Below are 26,431 nucleotides of genomic sequence, written 5' to 3' on the forward strand. Positions count from 1 at the left end.
TTAAATTGTCTGGATAAAAGATGGTTGAGTTTTTATCTAATAGTTTCCCCAAGTACGGGAAAAGTAAAAAAGGTGGAGGAGTAACGGAGTGTGCAGATCAAGGGAATGCCTTTTTTTTTTTTTTTTTTTTTTAGCGTCTTTTGACCATTTTACCCCCACAATGTGTTGTATAAATAGATGATATTGTTTTGGATTAAAACACACAAACAAACACTCAAATTTATTTCTAAATCTCTAATTAATCTCCAACTTCACTATAATTACTCTTTAATCTCCAACTTGGTTCTTTTAAGACTTGTGAAACTTATGATCCGTTAGTTAACTTGTTATAGCTATTCTTTATCCGACCTTTTTGGCTGCATTAATGACTTTAGTCTTGTGTTGTTACTCTTCAAAACTACTCCAACTACGAACAAGCCCTAAGGTAACCAAGATTACCAAAATGATTTTTATATCTTTTCACATAAAAGAAGCTGTGGGGGGCATATGACCTAAGGATCAACCTATATGAGCCTGTAATCTAATTATTGTGTATTTTTTGTTAGTAGGTTATTCACCCATTTGATAAGCAGACGAGCGTAAATGTTGATATGATTATATTTTAGTTTGCCATGTATACCGCGGCTGCTGCATTGTACTAATTCAAAACGGGTAGGTGACTAGGGATAATTTTTTAGTTTGGGTTGGGTAGGTCTGCGTTGACCTGCACACACATTCCTCCATTTTTATACAAATAATTTATACATTAAAACAACTACTATTTGGTAGTTTAATAGGTTGTGTGCATCACTTTCGACCCAATTCCTTAATTGGGTAGTTCTTTGTTTTTGTATCTCTTTTCGGTTTGGTATTTGATAGGTAAGAAATTAAAAAATCTGGGTAGTGACATCATATATGAATTTAGTTATTGCTCACCATATGTTAATAGTTGGATACAAGTAAGTACTTGTATAGTGGAGTAATAAACATGGTCCTCTAAGTTACTTATTCTTTCTGAATACATTTGGTCTTCTGATAGCTGATTCGGCTGGAAACAGGTATTAGTTTGTGGTGAATCTGGTACAATTTGACTACTTCTAAGGGACCCCAATGGGCTGTTTATTTGACATAAGATCAGACAGATGGTTATTACACGCTGTTAAGGTTGAAGATCAAAAAGTTGACATGAGATCAGAAGGATGATTTTGGATCGGAAAATAATATCATAATAATGGTATATGGGTGTTATGCACTTCTTTCGTTGTTTGACATTTATAGGTCAAACTGTGCAGAAAAGTATGAATGCTTGCTATGCTTATCATTGTAATTTTTTATAAGAATAAACAGATTTAAGGTTGGAGCTAACCAATCTTCGCTCACCTACTGCTAATACATGTGTTGGGTGTAAAGTATGCTTTGATGATAAACAATTAGCCAAAATGCTTGACTTTATAATTGTGAAAATTATAAACAATTAGCCACGAGCTAATTAGCCACTAGCTAATTAGTTCGGATCATGGCTTGCAAAGTGGAATACCAATTCAGAACAACCTAACAACTAGGAAATCTCTTGAAGACTAGGACACCTTCGAGACTAGATCTTTATTAGACAAACCTTCTCTTAAACTCATTGTTCTAGGTTGTAACACAGAGTTATTTCAAACCTTGAAGTTGCACAAACTCCCATTTCTTCGCAAAGGCTTTGAAAACTCTCCAGCTAAATGGCTTCGTCACTATATCCGCTAATTGTTCTTGAGGAACACATTTCCAGTCGAACATCTCCATCATTTGTAAGATCACTCAAGAAATGGTACCTTATTGTTATGTGTTTTGTTCAGCCATAAATACTGAACTCTTAGACAGTTTTTATACTTTGTAACACATTATAAGAATGCTGTTTTCTTGAACCTGCCTAATTTCCTATGGTATTTTCATCCTCCAAATAGCTTGGCCACCACCCATCGTACATACGGAACCCAAAGTGCTCTTTGTCCTACTGGAGCCAGCAGGGAGTGCTTCGCAAGAGCACGACCTCGTTGGCTGGACATACGAGTCACAATCGGCCGGGAATCGGAGAGAGCTTTCTAGACTGGTTCGTCGGTGGGACATCGAGACAACAGGGGCGTCTTCGGTGCATGTGCGAAGTGTGCAGCCGCACAGGGCCCCAAATTTTTAAGGGGCCCAAAATTTTGAAAAACCTATATAATAATTCATTTATTCGTACATCGTAACGGAATATCTTACTTGAGGTCTATCATCTAACAAGAAAGACTTAATAGATTGACGTTTTTAGGTATTAAAAACAATATAATGGGGGTATTGACTATAAAGAGTTGACCAATTACTTCGTTACAAAAAATGTTAGGATTACGGTTTTATATAAAAAATGGTGTAAATATAACGAGTTGACAACTATTTGAGAATAACATTTTGCAACGGTTGTTTTGAAATTTGTTAATTCTATTGATTACGCTATCATACTATTATTATATATTATACGTATTGAAAAAATTACATGCATAAGGGCCCTTTTTTAAGTTTCGAACAGGGCCTCCGAAATTAGCGAGACGGCCCTGCGAGACAATATCCGATTCGTCAATCGGCGCGCGTTCTAACCTTCCCCGTGGGGACATTCACAATAAATCTACTTTTTTTTTTTTGGTAAAAAACTAAAACTTAAATAAAAACTCGGGGACATTCATCGAAAAGATGAGGCCTCGAAACAATTACAACTCCTAGGCACGAAAGCCACACAAAGAAACAAAACGACTAAACAAAAAAAATAAAACACCAAAAGAACTCACTAAACGAACCCGAACAAAACCTCTCAACATAAAAGTACCTCAACTCCTATCCAGGACCTTACGCTTCTTCCTTTGTATCTGCGAGAGCTTTGAACCCGCGCTCGAGCTAAGCAATCTCCCTTCAATGCAAACATCTTTGAGTTCCCTCCTAGCCTCCTCGAAAACATACGCAAAATTGCTCGGCGAAGAACCAACCGCACCACTTTGAAGCTCCTCCGAAGACCCGACATGATTACGAACCTCAAGCTTCTGACCACCAGTAACATCCATATCAACAATGTGTCCCAGTCCAACTTCACAAGAAGGCCTTTAAGCCCACGGAACCAATTAAAGCACCCTCAGGCCAAAAAACCAAACTCCTCAGGCCCGACAACAGAAGTCCCCTATCTTAGAATCAACATGGGCTAACAAGGCCCCAAATGGGCCGGAGCTCAATCCTAGTGACGGAACATCAAAATCAGAAGGGTTAATATTACACCCTTCTTCGTCCGCTTGCACCTAACTCCCAGACGAAGGTGCGTGAGCCGCAATCGAACCAACTTTAAACCCGGGCTTATTAACGCCCGTATGATACGTCGAATAGTGCTCATTATAAACAGAAGAAACCGCATCTCTAACAGGAATTGAAGCATGGTTCTCCTCAATGTCAGCTGCAACCCGGAACTCCCCATCACTAACACATACGTCATCAACAATCGAAGACACGACAGATCCATTGGAAGCCAAAATAAAATCAGGCGAAAAAGTATCCCCCTTTAGTTTCTCGGCCACAGCAATATCCGCAATCTCATTAACCCAAATATGACCTTTAACCAACGAAACAGAGACAAACTCCGCAGGAACAAGTTCGTGTAAATGTTTTACACACTTGCTTTGACAAGATCTCCTTCTTTAATAGTTGTTAATAGTTGTATCCCATATCTCCCCATATCATATTTATCCCTCACTTTGACTGAGGGGCACGAACTGTATAACAATAAGTACTAATTCGACTAGCTCGAACGCGGCGAGAGTGCTTGGTCGCTGGGCTTTTCTTTTCCTCAACCAATTCGGTTGTGTCAGCCGGTCTAACATTTTGTTTTGGGTTTGGTTCTTTCCGGATTCTATATACAGGGTGATTTCATGTGATCCGTTTAGTGGCAAGCGAAACGATCTTTGGTAAAAGCACGAAGTTGAGTTTGTTCCTGACGTAGTGTGTGCATGCCAAGCTATTTGATTGAAGAAAGTACTAGAGAAAATTGGTCATGTTCAAGAAAGGAGCATTCTTATAATGTTTGGCAATAAGTTGACTATAAAAGAATCAAATAATTTGGTCTTTCATGGCCGAACAAAAGACCTAAGAGTAAGGTACCATTAATTGCGTGATCTCACTCAAGATGAAGTTGGTCGATTGGAATTCTGTGGTAATCGATAATAGTTAGCGGGTATAATGACAAAATCACTTAAGCTTAAGAGTTTTCAAAAGCTTCGAGAAGAAATGGGAGTTTGTGCTCCTTCAGATTGAACTAATTGTGTGGTAGGATAACGAGTTCAAGGGGGGTTTGTTGGAATAAAGATCTAGTGTTGAACCTGGTTGGTTTTAGATTTGCCAAATAGTGATATGATACAACTGTAAAGTATTAACAATTAATAATTAGCCAAAATGCTCTACTTAACTAATGTAAAAAACAGTGGCTATATATAGCCCATACAAACTAACAGAAATAAGAAATAAAAACAACACTAGACTACTAGTTCGGATCATGGCTTACAAAGTGGAATACCAATTCATAACAACCTAACAAGTAACAACTACTAGGAGATGTCCTAAATGTTAGGAATTGGGACCCAAACAAGAACATGTGATTGTGGTATTGTCAATCACACACAACCCATGAACGACAAACGAATAATCTAAAAACAAAACGATAAATAAAAGCATAAAACGACACGGGATTTAACGTGGTTATATCCCAACTCCAAAACACAGAGAAAGGTTTACTCCACGGGCGCAAACCAGAGATTTTTCACTATCAATTTCGTGCACATATGTTAGGGTTATAATAGGGTGTTTATACAGGCAAATCTAAACAAGGAAACAAATTAAAGAGCAAGAAAACGCATTTTTTCTCGTCAGACTACCGAATAGGCTTAAGCCGCGCCGCGGCCGGAGGAGCCGCGTCGTTTCTTAAAGCATGATTTCGAAGCATGATTTCGAAACTGACAGCATTGCAACCTTCGAACCTCAATCCAAGTGTTGACCCATGACACTAAAACACACTTTTCTTGTTGTTTTGATATCCTTCACACATCCAACAATCTCCCACTTGAAGAATGATCTAAACAACCTTCGCCAACCTTTCATTATATTTAAACAAAACCCACAATAACTCTAGACTAGCCGTTTACCAACTCCTTTTGATATCGCTGGATGAGACACCCGAATCACGTCGCACTTCACTCGTTAGCCTACGAGCAAGTGAAGTCATTTGACACCAAAAACACCGCTGAGTGATAATCCAATCTCATAGTTACTAGCTTGAGCCATCTCGGTTTCTATTGCCACCATCTTCTAACACGAAGATCATCTTCTTACTTCTTACACCAGAAGACTAATTGAAGTATGTGACTCTTCAATTATAGGATTCTTCATGAGATACACTGCCTCACCGATTACCCTAGACATGTCCAATACCGAACACACATGTCAATGATAAACCCCGTAAAGGATTTTACCGTCTATCTATGATTTTCCTTCCCATCAATCAGAAAATTCAACAGACGCCCTCGTAGACTCTTCATCAAGGCTCCAGTGAGAACGCAGTCACAACCTTGAATGCTACTAACTTTTCAACTTTCCACTTTTTCGCTGGTTCACTGACCTCCTCATAGCTATGAATTTCACAAACCCATCTTCTAATCCAAACACGCCCACTATACGAGTAAGAAATAAAACCACGGCTACTCGAGAAGAAACTTGGTTCGTACCACCGGTCAGTCACAAATTACTTTTCCATCGGAGATTGGATGGATGATTTTGGATTGGAAAACAATGTCATAACTAGTTTAATACTCACAACATTTCGGGTTTCTATTAAGAATTTTGTTTGTATGTAATTTTTATATGATTGATAATATATTTGTTTACATTCTAATGTAGGCTTAAAATAATGGATTGTAGTCTAATGGTGTATCCTAGGGGATACACGCATAAAAACACTATTTTTATACAGAAAAATGGATCAAACGGCACAAAAGATAACGAAATTTGGCAGTTTTCATTATTTGCCGCCCAGCGTCAAGCGTAAGCCCTGCAGGCAGCTTCTATGCTTAAGCCCTTTAACTCAGCCCGTGAACGGCACGCAGCCACGTCAGCACACGCCACCGACCTTTTGAATATTTCGTGTAACAGAACCACTCAGTAATTTACACGTGTATCCCGAGAATTTCGGACATTCTGCGCCTATAAATAGACCCCATGGGTCACCACATTTCACATCTGAACTTCAGTAAGAGAGAAGTACACTTTCTCTCTCACACAGTTCTTTCTCACTCTAAACGCACATTAGCTGCTTAGCAGCAATACGCTAGATGGATCAATTACAGATTGATCCTCAGATTGATTGAGGCCATCCCACGAATTATTCATCCGTGTTCCAGGTCTGCAGAGATTATTTCTCGAGGGCAAACATCAATCAACATCATACGCCACACGCTGAGCAGCTATTGTCTTGTATTGGTACCTTACAGCCGCTATACGGAAATTGTACCAACAAATGGCGCCATCCGTCTCAAAGACCAGCAAAAACACCAAGAGCATGAAGGCAACTAAAACAACCTCAACCAAAGCAGCACTTGAACCAGTCGATGAAAACATCATTGAAAACATACCAGTGGATCAATTAGCTCTTGAAGAAACTTCAATTGAGGAAGAAGATCACTTGCACACTGATACCACAGATGACCAAGTTCATGAAACCATACCACGATTGAGGAAACCATTGATGGGAAGTTCGAGTGGGGGAGTGTGGAAAGCCAGACGAGGAACACATAATGTTTCTTTTAAGAAAACATCCGATGTGAATGTTAAGCACAACAATAAAGGAAAGTCAATTTCAAAATCACAATTGTTCATGCTATTCAATCAGTTGAATACTTTGCTTGATGATACCGATCGTGAACACAATGATGAAGGTTTTGTGGAAGATGATTGGAATTTTGGGGAAGAAGATGAGCAGTTCTTTCTTTATGATTGAGGAGATGGCAGGAAAGTTCCTGGATGGGATTTTAACCAAGACGGCACCATCAAGATATAAGTAGAAATTAGCACAGCCAGCTATCCGTGCAACAGCTGTAGATAATTCGTTTGCTTTAATTACAGGAGATGAAGCTATCAAACCGCCAGCAATGGCAGAATTAACACAGTGTTTTATCCCTCGAATTGCAGATTATCCATTACCAAGAAATTTAGGAATTCCATCTATCGGTGTTTATGATGGCACAACAGATCCAGAAGATTTTCTTACCATGTTTGAAGGCGTTATGAGATTGCAGCATTGGGAAGACGAATCTGCGTGCCATATGTTTCCAATGGTGCTACAGAAAATGGCGAGAGAATGGTTTGCTAGTTTGCCACCAAGGAGTATTACCAGTTTCCTTGATTTTAGGGCAAAGTTTGTGATGAAATATCAAAGTTTAAGAAGTTGTACGTTGTCACACCTTGATGCACATGAGATAACAATGCACCAGAATGAATCACTGAGTGATTTCATGAAATGTTATACCATTGAGTGTCAAAAGATACCAGACATACCAGAATCTCAGCTTGTTTCAGGGTTTATATTTTGTCTTGATCAGCGACGTTTTTCCAGATTAGTTAATGTGTTGCGTTATGATGTTCCAAAGACATTACATCAGGCATTAGTTATTGCTCAGAAGCATTTAAGAGCAGGAGAAATGGGATATCCAAGAATTGACAATTATCACAGAAATTTTAGATAGCAAGGCGGAGAACGAAACATGAATGACAATTATCAGAGACGGCGTGGGTATGATAACAATTACCAGAAACAACAACATGGTTGGAGGGGTAATAATCATCTGAATGACAATTATCACCAGCGAAAACCATTAGACAGACATCCACTCATCATGGCTTTAACTAAAACTCCAAAAGAGATTACAGCACGGAAATTACAAACCATGCATATCAATGCTATACGCATTGATATGCATGGTTTGTAATTTCCGTGCTGTTATCGAGCTTTATATTTCCCTTATATGTCGGAGCTCTTTGCCTTTTTATTCTCCTCTCGACTCTAAGTAAAGCGAGTAATGGTCCAGAATTTGTAGGTATGAAGTTTCGAATGATCATAATATTCAAAGCAGAAGGAAAGGTAATAGCACGATTTGATTTGTCAAATTACCAGAAACCTTTCACCCTCCACCACCAATGGAAGAACGTCAAGGACCACAGAGTGACAAGTGGTGTGACTTCCACGAAGCGTATGGACATGACACTGATAACTGTAAGTCATTAATGAGGGAAATCATCGCAAAGATTAAAGGTGGGGAGTTAAACCATCTTTTACCAGGGAAAAAGTATAGGAGAAATGATCCAAAACAAATGTTTTGCTTCGCAAGGAAAAGTGCGTCACGATGGACGGCGTAATTGGAACAGGAGGGAAGAAAGAAATGATGAAAGGGATCCAACCCCTGAAATGCACATTAAGGTTATATGAAATGAGGTGGAAGAAAATGAAACAGACGGAGATCGCAGGACGGAGAGTTGAATGTATGCTCCAATCATATTTCACACCATTCCAAATTGGCGTCTATCAGAGGAACCTGTAGTTATCTCAGCTGTAATTGCAAACATAAACATCACTCGAATCTATACTGACACAGGTAGTGAAGCAGATATTTTATATTTGCATTGTTTTAAAGATTATCCGTTCAGTGTGAAGGATAGGCTTCACTAAATGAACTTGAAGATTGCTGGCATCACGGGAGAATCAATGAGGGTAGTTGGTAAAGTGAAGCTGGATGTAACATTGGGAACACACCCTTTAGTCCGAACAGAAATTGTGGACTTTACGATTCTTGATGGCAGATCAAGATTCAATGCTTTGTTTGGTAGGCGAACTCTTTGTAAATTTGGAGCAATCACATCTACACCGCTTGCAGAATTGCGATTCCCAACACCAAATGGTGTAGCAGTGATACACTCTGAATACGTTGGACCGGCAAGGGAGAGATCAATTGTTTATGAAGCTCAGGAGAGTTTTGTTCAAGGAGGACCTTCAAGGCAGTTGTTTAACAGAAATGATGTGAATGGGTATTTCAAACCGCCTAAAAAGTGAAAGCTTTAAACACAAGACGCAACACGCTGCACGGAAAACATTATGTTACCATCATTTGCGCAGAATAGCTTGTTGATTCGTGCAGAAGCAGTTTGTTTACCATGTTTTTTAAATTTCCCTCAGTTCAGGTTAATCATAATACAATTTTTGTAGTTTTCTTATTGGGATTGATCACCCCATAGGAAGATGTTGCATAAAATATTGTATATGCGGCAATGGAATATCAATAAAATTTTATCTTTTCTCACGCAAAGCGAACGCATTATGAATGTAGAACATTGCATTCATACCTACCCACATAAGGCAAGGCATTTTTATGCCCCCGATGGTAGAGGCTCTTGTGTCCACATAAGACACAAGGGATCGGCTAGCGTAAAGTGTTTACTTCGCTAGAGGGCACCGAGGCAAAAATAAAGATATCTTAATGTCATGACATACATAATGGTTTATCACAAATAAATATATCCATTTATATACTGAAACACAGAAAAAATTAAATACAAATATGTTTTGTAAGCCGCACAACGCTTAAGCGCAACACACTCAACGGAACACAGTTTATTCTTTAAATAGCAAACCTTAAAGCAAACTCATCATTTCTTATGACGCACATCAGAATGCAAAATATCATGATTGATTCATAACACATTTAAGGAATTGATTACAAAATATTAGTATATATTCTACACAACAAATATTCTTACGCAGCACGGAGGACGGATAACATATTGCTTTATCCGTCCAGCAAGAACAAACAGAGTACATATATTTTACCAACAGACTAAGCAACACGCATATAAATCATAGTAAACTATATACATTATGAACATACAATAGCAAAACTTATTGACTTAGAAAGGCCATCATTGTATCATTGACAGATAATGTAATAACTCTCGGCGGATAGCGGATATCGGATGAAAGTTAAACACATATGCTATTTCAAAATCAGTTCAAGGCAAAAAACGTTTGGCATACGATACTCAAGATTTCTATAGCTAACAATAATCATATATATATATATATATATATATATATATATATATATATATATATATATATATATATATATATATATATATATATATATACTGCCAAGCACAAAGGATTACAACAATTTCAAAATATATAAACACATAAAACATAGAAAGTTATTACACAGAATTATAGAGTATCTTTTCAAATTGGTACTTCTAAGATGTCCTTTACAGAAGCATCTTCCTTCTTACATACTTCTTCAACAGAAACAATTTTTAAAGTAGAAACTGCACTCATTGCAGCCTGCAGTTTGACCTTGGCGTCAGGTTTGATATGCTTTGATATTACGGTGGGTAATGGATCATGTTTATTTGGAAGAAAGTTGACTATTTCTTCAAAAATGTCATTTTCTACAGAAGCCATAAGATATTCATGAAAAGTTTTACCAACAAGATCAGATTTCAATACCCTTTGCACAAGGTCAGGAATACCAAGCTTCAAATCAACAAACTTCTTCTCAGAGGCAACAACAGCAATGGTTTTTTCTTCAACAACACACCTCTCTTGTTCCAACATTTTCTTCAAGTCTTCAACTTCCTTCAATAGTTTTTCCTTCTCCTCCATCACTTTCTCCTTCTCCTCTCTCTCTGCAACACATTTTGTTTCCACTAACTGCAGGCTATCCTCTTTCTTTTTAGCCAAATCAACTGCTGTTTTCCATTTCAAATTAGCATCTTTCAAATCAAGCTTCAGCCTCTTCAGTTTGTTGGCATTTTGCACAGCATTAGCAACAATGGTTTCTTGGGCCTCTTGAATCTTCATACCATGTACTATATGGTGATTAAGAAGCACCATTGCTGCAGCGGTGGATTGATAACTTTGTTTAAGAGTCGGTGTAGACAATGAAGAAGAAAGATCAGCAATTGTATTTGCCTGCAACAAAAACATACAGTTATCACTCACAAATATAATAAACAAAACAGATAGATTTTCAAGGATCTAGTTGAAATCTTTACCTTCAGAAAATTGATAAAACTATCATATTTGTTGACAGAGTTCTCTAGAAAACTCTTTAAGCCAGCTAGTGGCACAGCGAAAGGTGTCTGAGAAGAAGAAGATGATTGTGTTGTGCCAGGTTTTGTAGAAGTAAATGGATTAATAAATGGAGGAGTCTCAAAGGTATTATCCTCATGTGTGTCTTCGTCCTCTTCATCATCATCACTACCATCAGCATTAACAGATTTATCACCCTTCTCACCACTAGCAGTGGTTTCATCATCCTCTGCTGGCAGAATCAGTTCTAAATCATAGATAAATAACTTCACAGTTAGCATTGATACATACTATAGACATTACTAAGAAGCGTAAGTGAAAAGGCATACTTCTTTTCTATGCTTGTTGGAGAGCTTCGCCAGTTGCGCGCTTCCACACACGCTTTGTCCGTTTACCAGTCTTCTTGGCGCCAGACAGTTTCGGAGTAGTTTCGATGATTTCCACATCAGAAGAAGAAGGTTGTGCAGCATCATTATCGTCGCCTTCCGTAGGCCGTTCAGGACTTTTCAGCTGTTCTTCGAACAGAGTATCTTTGACCTTATCAGCCTCAAGTTTACTAGCAGTATTTGGCCGGTCAGTCACAGAAAAGGAATCCAAATTGGCCTTCTTAAATACTTTATAGACCTGCATTTCTTCTTCTACAAAAGATGAAAACATTGAATACAAAATATATAAGAATACATTTCACAATAGCATAATACAAGTATAACATATTTATAAAATGCCTACCACAGCCTTTCCAGTGCAGCACTGGTGCAAATCCAGCACACCAATTGTCACTCATTCCACAACGGACTAAAATAGCTTCATTATCAGCAATGAACGCTGTGGAAGTTTCAATGACTTCCAATCTTCAACAGTTGTTCTTTCATCATCAGACAATGTGATTGACTTACTTACTAATATTTTTGTTTTCCTCCATTTCCGAATGTTTGCCCAATTATCCTGAATAATCCTTTCGTTGACAAAAAAGAAGGGTTCTTTCCACCTTTTTAAAGGGGTTTCTTTCGTATCAGTGAAATCTTTATTAGCCTTACAGTCAAAAGTATACCAACATTTACTCACCAGTCGAGTTCTAAACAACTCGTGAAAAACATTTATGCTTGGCACTTTACCAACATCGTTACAGTACAATTCAAAAAGCACAATTTTTTACATCTCAAGTGGATGAATTTGGCTAAGACCAATCCCATAATGAGACAGAAGTCATTGAAGAAAAACGGAGGGAGGAATACGGAGGTTACCTATAGTAAGTTGAAGTTTATACAGTGTAATCATCTTCTTAGGAGGTTTATTTGCCCTATCACTAGAAGAAGGAACCATGGGGTTCAGTAATCTAAGATTCCTATGATCTATACATAGTTTATATATTTCGACTTCGGTGATACTTGACAGATTAGTGCTCACATCGCGATTGTCCCTTTGAGAAGAAGTGTTGTTGGATTCGGCCATGGTAGTATGCAAAATAAAAGAAATACAAGCAGAAGAGAAAGATAAGTGATAACTGACTTTGCACTTATCAAAAGGCTAAAATGAGTAATTGTAGATATCTTCAAAGTAAATGATCAGTTTTCAGAAAAGGAAAAATGAAAGAGGAAAGGATTATTTATAATCAAATTGGTGGATAATGAAGGGGCATGATCGAGCCACGTGTATGAACCAGATTAATTAGGCTACAAAGTTAAATTTTGAAAATAAATCAAAGAGATTTTGGGGGGCAATTTCATAATTGGGAATGTGACGTCAGAGCAGAAAAGCAGACGACAACAGCAGTTTTGTGTCTTCGAGGAGAAAGACATCTTTTATTTTTAGTTTAATGACTTTATTTTATGCAAAAATAAAGACATTAAAATGGGAGACTTAATGGTGTATCCTAAGGGATACACGCATAAAAACACCATTTTTATACAGAAAAATGGATCAAACGGCACAAAAGATAACGAAATTTGGCATTTTTCATTATTTGCCGCCCAGCATTCATCAGGCCGCCCAGCGTCAAGCGTAAGCCCTGCAGGTAGCTTCTATGCTTAAGCCCTTTAACTCAGCGCATGAACGGCATGCAGCCACGTCAGCACACGCCACCGACCTTCCGGATATTTCGTGTAACAGAACCACTCAGTAATTGACACGTGTATCACGAGAATTTCAGACATTCTGTGCCTATAAATAGACCCCCTGGGTCACCACATTTCACATCTGAACTTCAGTTAGAGAGAAGTACACTTTCTCTCTCACACAGTTCTTTCTCACTCTAAACGCACATTAGCCGCTTAGCAGCAATACGCTAGACGGATCAATTACAGATTGATCCCCGGATTGATTGAGGCCACCCCACGGATTATTCATCCGTGTTCCGGGTCTGCAGAGATTATTTCTCGAGGGCAAACATCAATCAACATCATACGCCACACGCTGAGAAGCTATTGTCTTGTACTGGTACCTTACAGCCGCTATACGGAAAATTGTACCAACATAGTCCAATGGGCTAGTACAAAATAGAAAACCCTAGACGGAGAGAGTCATTCGGTTCAGCAACCACAATTCTTACGCTGCTACTTTTTTTTCAATTCAATTTCAATCATTCACCAACCCAAAAGACTTTTGAAGTCACCTGATGCTTCATAGTGATAGATTTTGTGTGTGTTTGGAAGCAGTTTGGAATTGAAATTCATGCTGAGGGCTTTAGTTTGGTTTGGGGATTTAGAATATGATTGAAAAACAGACGATCAATGTTAGATATGGTAGAGTGATATTAATTATAGAGTAAAAGAATTGAGTGAGATGGAGCGAAAAAGAAAAAACAGCCCGCCAAATTGGAAGAAAAATCAATTTAGCCCAACTACTTGCTTAGCCCAATAGCTGCTGATTACAAAAAGAAATCTACTGTCAGTTAATATCCGACAATTAGAAAACCAGCAAGCAAGCAAGCAAGCAAGCAAGCAACCACAATCTTACGCTGCTACCTTTTTTCAATTTCAATCTTTATCTTATTTTTTCATTCATTCACCAGCCCTAACCCTAACCCTAACCCTAACCCTAAATCGTTCGATCAAGACTCTTCACAGATGGAAATCGGGATAAGTAACAACAGGTACGTTTCTTTAATTCATTGATTCTAAACAAACAAACACATGAAATCGGTTCCCCAAAAACATAAAGTTTGTGTGTTTCTAGCTATAGGAACTATCGATCGATAGAAAAGAGTTTTCTGTTGAATCTATTAGGTCCTTGATATACAAGACAGATTTAGTTCTTGTTTTTTGGAACGATCGAAAAGTTTTCAGTTCACCTTGATTGATATACCAAAAATTTCTTTGAAAAAATTTAAAATCCCAGTTAATCGTTAATCGTTTGAAGGAGGTTAAAATTCATTTTTATGTTTGTATGAACAAATTGATTGATTGATTGATTGATTGTGGCAGAAATTCAAATTCAAATATGTGTGATGGAGCAAAGGATAAAGGAGGACAAACAGCGATCTATAGAAAAGGTATTATTATTATTATTATTAGGTTTGATTATACCTTAATAGAAATACAACTTATGTTGAACTAAATTATTGACATAACGATAAAAAAAAAATATTGAAAATTGAAATTGAGGATGAGTAAAATAAATAAATATTGCTACTGGATTTAGATAAATATAAAGTGCACATGATTTACCCAACCCCACCCAAAAAAAAAAAAAAAAAAAAAAAAAAAAAAAAAAAAGAGAGATGAACAACCTAATTACAACATGAACAAGTAACAAAAGAAACATACATCAACTAACTACTACTTTATGAATATGAAGAGAGAATATTGATTATTACTTTTTCTATTACTATTATTATTAACAACTTGACTTGATTGATTGATCGATCCATTGATTGATTGTAGTGCTGCCTCATGAGATAAACCTAGAGTCAATATCTGCTGATACCGATAGCGATTATGATTCCGATAGGAATAACAATGATTGCTGCGATAGCTATATGACATACATTAACGTGCATCTCCATTGTTCGGACGGGGTATACTTTCACGCCCAGCCCTTTGGATTTGAGTCTACAGTGGTCCTGGACAATATTGGCATCAAAGAAGTCGAAAGCGACAGCAAAACCCTTGAGATGGTTAAGGTGTTTTGTGAGGGACGTGCCAAGATCATGATGGATGATTATGCTGAGATCAAGGATTACTATGCTGCTGAAGAATTCTTTCATAATAAGTTGAATGAGTTTAATTCCGAATTTCTCCAAGACCATCGGTCCTATGCTAAACAACTTATTACTGTACGCCTCCCATTCTATTCTTTTTTTTTCCTTTTTTTTTAATTAATTAATTTGCTTCATAACTTTGTGTTTTCATTTCAGGCTGCTTTCGAATTGGAGATAATAAGGCTCATCCGCCTGATGATGGAAGAAGTTGTTAACTTGTTCACCACCAAAATGACAGAGGATGAGGTTTACAACTTCTTTTTCGTCAACTTGAAAGAGTTTCGTGAGGATAAATTTGAAGTTATGAAACATGATCTCTTGAATTGTCTGGAGTTTTTCGATACCAGTTTCATTGACTACCGTGATATTGTTTACAAACGAGTGATAGACGTGAGAGGTACTTTTTTTTTCTCTCTCCTTCTGCAGTTGATAAATTATTAAATTCCAGTTAAATATTTTTCTACTACTACTACTACTACTACTGCTATTATTTTTATTTTTATTAACAAATAACAAATTGAATTGATTGATTGATTGTAGCCGCCAACAATATTTGGGATTCTGATTTATTAAAAGAGAAATTCCATTCCCTTGAAACCTATCACCAACGGTGAGTTTACTATACTATTAAACTCTTCTTTTTTAACTGTTATACATTATTGCATATAACCCATGCCTGCCTAATTGTGTTAACCCTTTTGAATTCAATATAATGTATTGCAGACGACAATGGCTAAAGGCGCATTTCCTTTTAAGACGCCCGTGAGTATTTATTTTTTCTATCGTTTTTTTTTATTATTATTATGTTTCCAGTGTTATCTTATTCTACTTTTTCTTATATATTCCCGATCTTACTTTTTTTCTTTATCGACGACGGATGCGATTCATTGTAGTCATCTTGCCAAATACTATGGCGTTCAATTCAAGGAAGCTGCTGCTGCTGATGAGGACGAAAAATATAAAATGACACATATTTCACAGATGGAATTCGGGATAAGTGACAGGTACTTGCCTTTAATTCATTCTAAACAAACAAAACTAACACATGAAATCGATTCCCTAAAACTTTATAAAGTTTTGTGTTTCTATAGGAACGATCGATAGAAAAGAGTTTTCTGTTGAATCTATTCGGTCCTTGATATGCCAGAAAGATTTCGGTTTTTTTTTTTTTTTTTTTTTTTTTTTTTTTTTTAACGATAAAAAAGTTTTCAGTTCACCTTGCTTGATATACCAAAAATTTCTTTGAATAAATTAAAATCCCAGTTAATCGTTTGAAGGTGGTTTTATTTTGTATGAACAAATTGATTGATCGATTGATGGATTGATTGATTGTGGCAGAAATGCAAATATGTGTGTTGGAGCAAAGGATAAAAGAAAAACAGCGATTGATGATTGCAAAATCTCTAAAAAAGGTATTATTATTTGGTTTGATTATACCTTAATAGAAATAGAACTTGTACATAGAGCGAGCAATGTTGACCTATATTATTGACATATTGAATTGGCAAAAGCCATTTATCTGTTGTTGATATATGTAAAAAAATTGAAAATTGAAAATTGAAAATTGAAATTGAGGATGAGTAAAATAAATAAATATTGCTACTGGATTTGGATAAATATAATGTGCACATGATTTACCCAACCCCCAAAAAAGAGGTGAACATCCTAATGACAACATGAACAACTAACAAAAGACGCATACATGAACAATTACATACAATCTACTTAGAATAAGATGTCCCATCCATTTTACATAACACACTACAGTTACCTTACACATCCATCCCAGTTAGTTATTACAAAATAAATAAATAAATAAATAAATAAAAATGATCAATAATTTCTTCACTTGTCTCCGCCAGCCATGATAATAGTAGCATCATGAAAAAAGCATATCGGGTTCCAAACCAAGTTGTAGTTTATTATTATAGGAAATACAAGTTTTTGTAACGGTTCAAAGTAAATTATCAACGACTTAGTACCGGGACTTGCGCGCTAATATTAATGAACTGACCAAATCAAAACTAAATATCTGAAGAATATATACAAAATTATTTATTTGTTTTGATTCTTTCTTCGTATACAACCAGGTAACTACTACTTTATGAATATGAAGAGCTGAATTAGAATGAATATCGATTATTACTATTTCTATTATCATTAACAACTTGACTTTGACTTGATTGATTGATTGTTTGATCCATTGATTGTAGCACGATACATGCAGCATCATGAGTTTAGCTATAGAGGTTGGCAAGTCACTGTCTTGCATCTCCATTGTTCGGACGGGGTACCCATTGACGCCGAGCCCTTTAAAATTGAGTCTAGAGTGGTCAGAATGCGTTACAATTACAATGATTTCGGCATCGAAGAAGTCGAAAGCGATAGCAAAACCCTTGAGATGGTTAAGGTGTTTTGTGAGGGACGTGGCAAGATCCTGGATGATGATTATGCTGCTGAAAAAGAAAACTTCGATAAGTTGAATGAGTTTAATTCCGAATTTCTCCAAGACTATCGGTCCTATGCTAAACAACTTATTACTGTACGCCTCCCATTCTATTCTTTTTTTTTTTTTCCTTTTTTTTAATTAATTAATTTGCTTCATAACTTTGTGTTTTCATTTCAGGCTGCATTCGAATTGGAGATAATAAGTCTCATCCACCTGATGATGGAAGAAGTTGTTAACTTGTTCACCACCAAAATGACAGAGGATGAGGTTTACAACTACTTTTTCGTCAACTTGAGAGAGTATCGTGAGGATATATTTAATGCTATGAAACATGATCTCTTGAATTGTCGGGAGTTTTTCGATACCAATTTCATCGACTACCATGATATTGTTTCCAACGGAGTGATGGACGTGAGAGGTATGCATACTTAAATTTCTCTCTCCTTTTTCGGTCAATAAAATATTAAATTCCAGTTGTTAAATATTTTTCTATTATTATTATTATTAACAAATAGTAACAAATTGAATTGATTGATTGATTGTAGCCACCAATTATTGGGATTCTAATTTATTAAAAGAGAAATTCCATTCCCTTGAAGCCTATGAACAACAGTGAGTTTATACTATTACACTTTCTTTTTTTTCTTTATGGTTACTGTTTTAATTACAATATTATTATTATCACTACATATAAACCCTGCCTTGCCTGCCTAATTGTGTTAACCCTTTCGAATTCAATGTAATGTGTTGTAGACGACAATGGGTAACAGCGCATTTCCTTTTAAAACGCCCGTGAGTATTCTTTTCTCTATCGGATTTTATTATTATGTTTCCAGTTTTATCTTATTCTGCTTTTTCTTATATATTCCCGATCTTACGACGGCGGCGATTTCATTGTAGTCGTCTTGCCTACTTCTATCGCTTTTTACTCGGGGAATCTGCTGCTGATAAGGAGGACGAAGAACGTTGATTTTTAGTCTGTCCCTGAATGTAATGTAATCCTCTCACTTGTGAACAAGTAAAAACCTTGATATTTTACTTTGAGGTGTTTGTTGAATGCTTAAATTATGTACTGGGGGGTTTGGTTGTTTTAAATAAATTAAAACGCTTGGAGTAAGTTTTTCTATTTATTTCTTTCTTGGAGTAAGCTTTTTTTTTTTTTTTTTTTTTTTTTAACGACTTGGAGTAAGCTTTTCTATTTATGATTAGTTAGACCATGCAACTTTTCTTCTACAAAAACAGGCCACTTACTGTTGAGGTGCACAAAAAAGCAGAACCCGATCCGATCCGAAACTGGTTCCATTCGGATACAGAATACGAAATAATCGGCGGAAGTAACTTTTATCTATTAAAATTAATCCAAAAATGGGGTTCATTTTAATTGTTTTGGTCTTTTGTTACTGTCAACCGTTGGTGGGTTTATTTTTGGTATTTGTAGCTTTATTCGTTCATCACATTCGTTTTGTTGCTAGTGATTTTCATTTTTGTGGTTACTTTGACCGACAAGTTTCCGTATTTCGCTTTCTTGAACGGTTTGTTTCTTTAGTGATTTTTATTGATCGTGGATATATCGGATATTCTTTTTTCGGATTTTGTGTTGTCAATCAGTAGTAGTAAGTGTGGTATTGATTGGGGAAAAAAATGTGTAATAAACAAAAATGCAGAAAGAGGTTGCAAGTGGTAATTGTTCTTTTTCTGAGGTTCCCACCGTTAGTGGTGGAAGTATGGTGGGTGGGTGTGTTACGCATAAAACATGTTGCGAAACGTGATTTGCTTCGCAATGTTATCGAATCACAAATCTGTTCACTCTGGCCTGAAAGGTATGTAGTAGTGGTTGCTATGTGTGTTGTTTTTATGTTGGTTTGCAGTCTTGCTTTGTGATATTAAGTGTTTATTATTGCTAAAACTTAATGGTTCAGCAATGATATTGACAAACAATAGGTAATGGTTGGCCGGTATTTGATTAATGGTCATTATAAATGATACTCCGTAATATCTTTGTGTTATTGAGATTTTGCATCTCTTTATTCTGGCCAGGAGGGTACATAGTTGTGATTGCTATAAATATTTTTCATTTCATCGTGTGTTGTTTTTATGTTGATATGCAGGCTTGTTGTGTGATATAAAGTGTTCACTATTATTATTATTGAAATTGAAATTTAGTGACCTAACAATGCTATTGACAAGTAATGTGTATAAAATAAAATTGATCGGTACCCAATTAAGGATTATCATATCATCATGTAGGGGCATAGGTTCTCGATAATACGCATTAGTAACTTATTTTGCTATGGAATTAGGAAAAGTTGTTGGGTATTGTTATTCACAATAATGTTACTTATTACTTTAGATTTAATGTTTTTTTAATTATTGTTAGTTATCTTTAGTTTGTTATGTGATGTGAGGCAGATTGTTAGTATTGACGCTTGTATGTCCTGATTATCCAACATGTATGGCTGATTTTTACAAAGAATGGCAGTGCTCCACTAATCCACCTATATGTTATCCAACAACATTCCAATAGATTGAATTTAACCACTATTGTCAAATATGTATTGTAACTATTGGTTGTAAACGTAACACACCAAAAATCGACCTTCCGAAGAAGTGGCCAACAGTTTTGCTCCAACAGCCACTTCTTAATATGTGTTGGACTGAATTAAGATAAATGAATTCTGAACAGTTTTAGACACTGGTTTCAGATTATATTTTAGATTATTTTGCTTGCATATGCTATTCGGATCCGTGCATCCTTTGTTCATTTTTGTAATCGAGAAAAATGTTGACAGTTACTTTTGGACCAACTACAGTCAATTACTCACCTGCAGTCAGGTCATTTTAGCGTTAAACACGAATTTAAAAAATTATTAAAATAATATTAAGTTTAGGTTTCAAATGGATATTACAAAGCTTTACATTTAAAATGAGAGAAAACATAGAGAGAGAAATTGAGGGTGGCGAGTGGAGAGAGGTGAGGCAGAGGAGTTCTTCGGGCACGAATAGGGCTAGGGAATATGTTAGTGGCAACTACGGGATCAATAACTCGCGCTATACTGGAAAACATATCAAATCATTCATGTTATTTAACTTTCGAGACGAGTGGAGGGTTGAAGAACTTTGGAGAATGTTCAAAAACTATGGGTGGGTAAGAGATGTGTATGTGGCAAAGAAGAGATTAAGGAACGGGGAAAGGTTTGACTTTGTACGATTTGCTGAGGTTGATGACGATGATAGGCTACTGGTTAAATTAAGAGAGATACGGATAGATGGGTTAATTTATGCTTCGAATTTTTAAGGCCAGAGATAGATTGAACAATTCAGAGAATGATAGCAAGGAAAATAACAGGAGGGACGAGGGTAATGATTTGCAACACCAGAAAAGTAATCAGAATGAAGATAATGGCAAACCTCAGGCACAAGGCTATTGGGATGGACGCATGTTCAGTGATGTAGTAAGGAATCGTAAGGGAGATGAAAGGTCTAACCAAAATCATACTAAAATTAACCAGGAACGTACGGGTAGTGCACATACCACCTGAAGAAGATAACATATCACTGATGAACAATCATTAATCGGTGATGTTAAGAAGCTAGAATACTTAGAGAATTTTCGATCGTTGTGTGATGCGGAGGGTTACAAAACTATGATTTGAAATGTTTAGGAGGGTTCAGTTTGATGATTGTCTTTGAAGATGGTAACGCTGCAAAAAACATCGTGGAGCAGGAAAATCACTATCTAAAAACTTGGATGAATAACGTACGTGTTGGTGATAGTCCTTATTTAGTGGCAGGTAGGCTCACGTGGTTAAACATCATTGGGGTTACGATCAGTTATTGGAAAGAAAGCATATTCCAGAAGATTGCAGGTTGGTGGGGTCAGATTTATGAAACTAACAACTGCACCTTAAAAGGTAACCAAAACCTAATTGCTGGACGTGTAATGGTCAAGGTGTGGGAAACTAATATGATAAATGAAACTGTTAAATTGCAAGCTGGAAAGAGTGTATTCTATGTCAAAGTCTTGGAAGAACTCAGTGATACCATTGAGATTGATATGGAGGATTCATCTAATAGTGAATGGGACAACGAAGAATAAAGCTCAGAAGAAGATATCTCGAATTATAGTTCAGACGATGCGGAGCGTAACCTGGATCCAAACGGAGTAGAAATTCCAGTTAGGGAAGTATTCCGGGATTAAGTCACCGGAAGATGAAGGGTCGAGGTGTGGAGGAGTAACCCATGGGAACAGGGTTGGCAATGATGGTGGCTATTCGAATTCCAAGGCAGACATAAATTCAAACGTGAATGTCGAGCAGCCATATCTTGGGAAGGTAAATGAAGAGAGGCAGGATTCCAGTGGACAAATCCCTCGTGCCTCTAACCCTAATAGTGTCGATATATAGTCCAGCAAGTGGAGGAGAGGAGCCCACCAGGGTTGAGGAGTCCATCTGCAATAATGGCCAAAATGAGCCCAATAACGATGAGTCTAAATATGGGCCCAATAATAATCCTGATGGGCCAATGGAAGATTATGACGGGCTAAGGGTTTATTCGGTGAGACTGAGTCCATCTGCAATAATGGCCAAAATGAGCCCAATAACGATGAGTCTAAATATGGGCCAAATAATAATCCTGATGGGCCAATGGAAGATCATGACGGGCTAAGGGTTTATTCGGTGAGACTGTGGGTGTTAATGATCAACAAACTGGTGTGAATGAAACAAACATGAATTCGGTCGATTCAAAACTACCTCCACGTGTTCCCAAAAGAAAAGAAAAAGGAAAGACGATATCACAAATGAATAGTGCTGATGTACAGGAACCAAATCGATCGTCTTCAGAAGGAGAAGAAGAATCAAGGAAAATGTGTAGTCTTTTCCAAGCGTGTCTGACATTTAACCCTTTTACAAAACTATTAATCTTTAGAAATCTCCCATTCGCTTCCTCTTCAATTTTCCAAATAACATATCAGGTTTGTTAATTATTATTCGCTTCCTCTTCAATCTTAGATATGGATCTGCTAAAATAGAAATACCTATATTCACTGAGATTACTCCGTATATTGTTTTCATCATTTGATTTTGAGCTTCTTCAAGAAGTTTAACCAGAGAGAGAAATTAGGGTTGCATCCTTACTTCTTTCTCAATAGTTTCTTTAGTTAATAATAATTGATTGCACATGTTATATAAGATCGGTAGACTTAGTTACTTTTTCGGTTAGGGCTTATTGCGTAAAATGTGAGATGCTTAGATACATTATGTTCATTAATCCCATTTGATTTGTTTGTAATTTGCATCTTTAATTTGTTTGTAGTATCCAATAAAACTTATATGATTTTCTATTGAAATTTGGCAAGTTGAATAGATTATGTGTAAATACCATCTACAGTTTTTCATAGATCATATGACCAGGTTCACATCTTTTCCTAAAATGTATGAATTCGATCCCAATATCAATTATTATCAATAGTAAAATGGGCTGGATTGGACAAGTAGGTAAACATATCTTCTACCTAGGGTGCATGAAATTAGGCATCCATTTTTTCTACCTAGATTTTTAAACATTTCTTTTTGAGTTATTAAAGTTCAATTATGTTCATGCTTTAAACTGTTACTGAATATATCAATGATTGATGTTGGCAGCTATTATTGATAAAATGTTTGAAGGGTAGCATCATGTTTGTCTTTGAGAATCTTGAAATTGAGAAGTGGCGTAGATTAATACCATTTTGCCTTGGTACTTCTTTCTAATGAATATAGTGACTTTTCAGTATATACGTTTGTCACATTGATACATTTCTGATTCCTGAAACTTATGTGTAGGTTGGTACAAAGGATGGAGCCACACAAACACAATAGACAGTTTTTCAATTTATAAAGCTCTTAATGGACGATACAATAGCCATCCATTGTACTCCATGGTTAGATGTGATCCATTATTCAAATTGATTTTGTTGCATTGATAATACATGTGACAACTTTCAAGCATTATTCAACTTTTAACAAACCTGTGATTTCACGGGTCTTTTAACTAGTAAAAAATGTAAACGTTAAAAAAAAGGTGCATGATATCATGTTGAGATCCTAAGGAGTTATTGTTCATGAATTATGTCTTTTAGATAAAGGGGTGGAATCCTGGGATGTCCAACATTTAATGAATTATTAATTAAGTTAATTATTAACTTTCAAGGCGTTAATAGAAGATATGAAATGGTATGAAACCTCCAAATTGTGGAAATAAATAGAAATGGTATGAACAAGAACAACATATGAACATGCGTTTACCACCTAGACTTTCGCTATGCTATTGATATGAATATGAACTTCTAATGCTTAATTGATCACTATTTTAATGTGACCAACTTCTAATGCTTAGTCTTAAATATGACTTCTAATGCTTAGTATTTGTTATGATATGAACTATTTTAATGCGACAAACATTAAATGTTTAGTTATGTTCATAGAAAATTTGTTACCGCATTTTTTTAGCTTAGCAAATTCTTGTGTTAGTTGTAGAGATCTTTTGATGTAATTTTTTGGTTCTAACTAACAGCGGAATGCCGTTGCTGCGGCTGTTTTTGGGTGAAACATAAACAGACAGTAAAATCATTTACTTTACTCCTTTAATTAACAACTAGCTTAAGACCCGCGAATTCGCGAGGTTTTTTTAGGGACGAATTAAATATCGAATTGTAGCAGCAATATGATTTCATATAGTATTTTTTTAGTTGTTTAGAAACCAAAACAATATAAGAGAAAACAAAGTATTCTTTTTCCACCATTGTCTAATACATTAATATTGACGTCTCAAAAATGTTTGGCTCTTCAAATATGTTGAGTTTTCATGTCTTTCAATCCACTTCCAAGACTGTTACTCTTAATAACCCAGATTCCAATCCTTATATCACCACTTCGTCACTGTGTAGTCGGCCCATCTTAAAAAAAAATCTGCATCTACATTTAGATGAATGGTATACACTTGAAGTAATTCGTACTCCGCTAACAAATTAGCATACAACTTACTAAAGTTCTTTATGGAATATCAAGTATAAACAATTTTGGCCTAAATGTTTCTTGGATCAACATAATTAAGCATGTAGAAGATAACCATCACATGTACCCTATATCGAACATATTGATAACCAGTAAGATAAATTAGCCGAAGAGGACATACCTTGGAGCATGGATAAGCCGGTAAGCTTAAGCCCCATTTTTAGGGCTTTTTGAGCTTATAAGCTTAAGCCTATAAGCTATAAAAATAAGCTAATCCAAATACCCCGACAGTTAACGGAATTCAGCTTTTCTCCGTTAATAATATATAAATCGATGCAGTTATGTTGTTAATCGTATAATCGGTTCAATAATAAAATTCCAAAGATCATCAAGAGGATGAGATTTACCCTTCTAAGAATGATAAAATCCCTTTAAGCACCGATTTTAACGCTCTTGTAGCCGTAGCACCAAGACACATGAAAAAAAAAACAAATATATGGAAACTGGGTTCACCCTACAACATCAGAATATAAGCAGGTTTAGTATTCATATAGCCAAAAAAGGGTAGTATTCGAAGAATAAAGATCCCATGAAGAGTATTCGTTACAAATCATGACATTTTATGATAAAACCAACATTTTGAGCAGGGATTAAAATATACTTGTACATTAGTAATTTTGGGCCAAGCTTGTCAAATTCAAAGAAGACCCGTGTTCAATCCCCACCGATTACACTTTGAGATCTTGCCTTTTTAAAAAAATAATAATAAATAAATGATAATGTATGATACCTAACACCAGAAACTTATGGATTTTGTTACAAACCTTACGATGAATAGCCTCACGTGCACATCTCGGATAAAGTAGTGCAAAATATTACTATGAGAACAACTTGAAGAGATTACTATAACGAACTCTGCTGAACTGGTAGCAAACTGGAGCCACCTGAATGCCATAATCAAAACACGTAAACTCATCACATATAGTTAAAAAAAAATGCGTAAAGCTACAAAATGCAAAGTTTCTTCAACAGAATATGCACCCCAAACAAAAAAAAATGCAAACTGAAAGCGCATGTCAACTGGTGTATAGAAGTAATTTCGCTTAGCTTCACAATAGATTATATATGGTTAACAGTTGTGCAACAATAAAAAAAAGGGTAATACCTTTTGGCAATAACAATCACGGAACATGGCCCTTAAGAAATGCATCCCCAAAACACCATAATTATAGCTCTAGAACCAGGAACACAAACTCCAAACATATGAGTAGCAACAATTAGCGTGGTGCCCTATGATATGCACGAACATACCCTACATACATATTTATTCTAACATAAATAATGAGCCAACAATGAACAATCTTGCAAAAAAGTAGAAGGAAAAACACAAAATCGCATGAGTACCTAATTGTCATAGGTTGATTAAGAAATTCATGTCATTGTGTAATACGGCCTAGTTTGACCATATAGAGGGAATATAATGACCAGCTGCAGTGACCATAATAACATTAGGAGCCATTTGAGTTCTTCTCAGTGAGTGTGTATTTCAAGTTTGGCGAAGATTTTATGTGGTTACTGTGACGACCCGAAAATTTCCAAACAAATTTAAACTTAATCTTTATATTTGATTTCGACAC

Source organism: Rutidosis leptorrhynchoides, chromosome 9 (genome assembly GCF_046630445.1).
Source record: "Rutidosis leptorrhynchoides isolate AG116_Rl617_1_P2 chromosome 9, CSIRO_AGI_Rlap_v1, whole genome shotgun sequence".
NCBI lineage: Eukaryota > Viridiplantae > Streptophyta > Magnoliopsida > Asterales > Asteraceae > Rutidosis > Rutidosis leptorrhynchoides.